Here is a 3,758-nt window from a genome sequence, read left to right on the forward strand (position 1 = left end):
GATTTGGATGCCTTTGATTTCTTTTTGTTGTCGGATTGCTGTGGCTAGGACTTCTAAAACTATGTTGAATAACAGTGGTGAGAGTGGACATCCCTGCCGCGTTCATGACCTTAGGGGAAAAGCTCTCATCTTTTCCCCATTGAGAATGATAGTCACTGTAGATTTTTCGTAGATGGCTTTTATGATATTGAGGCATGTACCCTCTATCCCTATACTCTGAAGAGTTTTGATCAAGAAAGGATGCTGTATTTTGTCAAATGCTTTTTGTGCATCTATTGAGAGGATCATATGATTCTTGTTCTTTCTTTTGTTAATATATTGTATCACGTTGATTGATTTGCGGATGTTGAAGCAGCCTTGCAGCCCAGGGATAAATCCCAGTTGGTCGTTGTGAATAACCCTTTTAATGTACTGTTGGATCCTATTGGCTAGGATTTTGGTGAGAATTTTTGCATCCATGTTCATCAAGGATATTGGTCCTTAATTCTCCTTTTTGATGGGGTATTTGTCTGGTTTTGGGATCAAGGTAATGGTGGCTTCATAAAATGAATTTGGAAGTTTTCCTTCCATTTCTATTTTTTGGAACAGTTTCAGGAGAATAGGTATTAATTCTTCTTTAAATGTCTGATAGAATTCCCCTGGGAAGCCATCTAGCCCTGGGCTTTTGTTTCTTGGGAGATTTTTGATCACTCCTTCAATTTCCTTAGTGGTTATACGTCTGTTCAGGTTTTCTATTTCTTCCTGGTTCAGGTTTGGTAGTTGATACATCTCTAGGAATGCACCCATTTCTTCCAGGTTATCTAATTTGCTGGCATAGAGTTGCTCATAATATGTTCTTATAATTGTTTGTATTTCTTTGGTGTTGGTTGTGATCTCTCCTCTTTCATTCATGATTGTTGATTTGGGTCATTTCCCTTTTCTTTTTGATCAGTCTGGCCAGGGGTTTATCAATCTTGTTCATTCTTTCAAAGAAACAGCTCCTAGTTTCGTTGATCTGTTCTACTGTTTTTTGGTTTCTAGTTCATTGATTTCTGGTCTGATCTTTATGATTTCTCTTCTCCTGCTGGGTTTAGGCTTTATTTGCTGTTCTCTCTCCAGCTCCTTTAGGTGTAGGGTTAGGTTTTGTATTTGAGACCTTTCTTGTTTCTTGAGAAAGGCTTGTATTGCTATATACTTTCCTCTCAGGACTGCCTTTGCTCTATCCCAAAGATTTTGGACAGTTGTGTTTTCATTTTCATTGGTTTCCATGAATTTTTTTAATTCTTCTTTCATTTCCTGGTTGACCCATTCATTCTTTAGTAGGATGCTCTTTAGCCTCCATGTGTTTGAGTTCTTTCCGACTTTCCTCTTGTGATTGAGTTCTAGTTTCAAAGCATTGTGGTCTGAAAATATGCAGGGAATGATCCCAATCTTTTGGTACCGGTTGAGACCTGATTTGTGACCTAGGATGTGATCAATTCTGGAGAATGTTCCATGGGCACTAGAGAAGAATGTGTATTCCGTTGCTTTGGGGTGGAATGTTCTGAATATGTCTGTGAAGTCCATTTGGTCCAATGTGTCATTTAAAGACTTTATTTCCTCGTTGATCTTTTGCTTAGATGATCTGTCCATTTCAGTCGGGGGGGGGTTAAAGTCCCCCACTATTATTGTACTTTTTTCAATGTGTTTCTTTGCTTTTGTTATTAATTGCCTTATATAATTATCTGCTCCCATGTTCGAGGCATAGATATTTACAATTGTTAGATATTCTTGTTGGATAGACCCTTTAAGTAGGATATCGTGTCCTTCCTCATCTCTTATTACAGTCTTTGTTTTAAAATCTAGTTTGTCTGATATAAGGATTGCCACCCCAGCTTTCTTTTGGTGTCCATTAGCATTGTAAATGCTTTTCCACCCCCTCACTTTCAATCTAGGGGTGTCTTTGTGTCTAAAATGAGTCTCTTGCAGACAGCATATGGATTGGTCTTGTTTTTTAATCCATTCTCACATCATTAGCTTTTGATGTGGTGATCCACGATTCATTGTTTTCGTATAACACCCAGTACTCCATGCAGTACGTGCCCTCCTTAATATCCATCACCGGGCTAATTTCATTTCAAATGACATACCATGCCAAGTAAATTTTCCGTAGATTTCCCAAAAGAATAATCATGAGCTGTATTCTTCATATGGAAGAAACTACCTTGGCCACTAAGCCCTTCAGATAACTTTTTTTGTAGAGGAAAATACAAAACCTCAGTTTTCACCTTGATTCTGTCAGTCTTTTTACATCACTACCTTCACTCCTCTTCCTGAGAATGTGGACTCTATCACTGTTCCCATTAAGTCTCAGGCTACTGACAGCGATCCTCAGACTAGGAAAGCCTGGGCACTCCCCTGCACCCCTGTGCTTGTGGACATTCCCACAGATGCTTCCCTGACCAAAGGCTCTGCTGTGGCTGTACCAGCCCTTGGGTTCTTTTTTTTTTTTAATATGAGCAATCATCTGATTTATAAAAAGATGCAACAATATTTAAAATGATACAAAATATCAATTTCAAAACATCAAAAAGTGAGTGTATTTAACTACAGTCAGCTCATAACAGAGCAAATGGGTAAGAAGAATAATTCATGCTACAGCATATTGCTAATATGAACTGGCAACAGAAAAAGTTGGTAAAGGAAGGCAGAGGAACTCTATCTTTTAAGAATTAGAACTGAGGGGCTCCATAATCATCTGGCATCCGCTCAATGTTGTACCTATGGTTAGAAATGTACATGATGGGAACTCCAGGGATATTCCAGATTCTTCGTTTAAGGCCCCGGTCAACTGTGGCCACAATGTAACACTTGTGCTGAGTTACTCTCTGTACTAAGCAGTCATCTGCATAGGTTCCTTTGTGTGTGCATGGTAATCGTTCAAATCTTGGATCCTTGGCCATCCTTAGAGCCACTCAATACTTTTGCCCCAGTTTTTCAATTTCAGCCATTACACAGTCAGTTATACAAGGGATACACTTGGCATACAGACAGTCCATCATTGACTGTACTAAGTCAAGTTTCGCTTTAATGGAAAAGTTGATAAAGTTGGTATCAACCAGGATGTGGTAAGGTGGGCCCAGCTGTGTGTTATATTGGAAGAATAAGCAGGAAGGATGTTGGGGGACTTCTCTTTCCTTGAGTGCACTGGGATCTTTCTTTTCTTTCTTTTTAGGTTTTAATCTGTCCTTCTCTTTAAGCCTCTGATCTCGGAGACTAAGCGTTCGCTTCATGGTCGCATACTTTCTGGTTTTCTTTTGCTTCCCCATGTTCACGCCGCGCTCTTGTTTCTTCCGGAATCACCAACCTAGCCCTTGGGTTCTTATTGTGATTGCAAGACATGCCTCAGCAGTGCCCATCAAAGAACTCTAAAAAACCAGGTTTATACTCACAGGTCCTGGAGAGCAGTGTCAGATAGTGCAGAGGGTCAGAGATTCAGAACAAGAGAGAGAAAGCCAGAACTGGGGGCCCTGCCTTTATTGAGGTCCATGGGCAGAGTGGCTAGGGGGTCCTAGGTTCACTCTTTATTGACCAGTTTAAAACATAAGAGTGAAATTCTGGCAGGGAAAGGGAAAGCAGGGTCACTACTGGTTCAGTATTGAGGTTACCCAGATCTTTCTGAAGAGATACTTCGTGGCTGGGGACAGCCTGACTGCTTATCTGGTAATTGTCACACACCTGACAATATGTTTATTCAACATGGTTGTCCTTGAAATGCATGCTTCAGAAATCAAAAGCTT

General features: G+C 40.1%; 1 pseudogene; it reads right to left on the minus strand.

The window, feature by feature from the left end:
- Window positions 1–2,478: 2,478 nt before the first annotated feature.
- Window positions 2,479–3,320, minus strand: LOC141372095 (rRNA-processing protein FCF1 homolog pseudogene; annotated as a pseudogene).
- Window positions 3,321–3,758: the final 438 nt, after the last annotated feature.

This window comes from Callorhinus ursinus, unplaced genomic scaffold (genome assembly GCF_003265705.2).
Source record: "Callorhinus ursinus isolate GAN/ISIS: 27379988/994484 unplaced genomic scaffold, GSC_fseal_2.0 scaffold995, whole genome shotgun sequence".
NCBI classification, from domain to species: domain Eukaryota; kingdom Metazoa; phylum Chordata; class Mammalia; order Carnivora; family Otariidae; genus Callorhinus; species Callorhinus ursinus.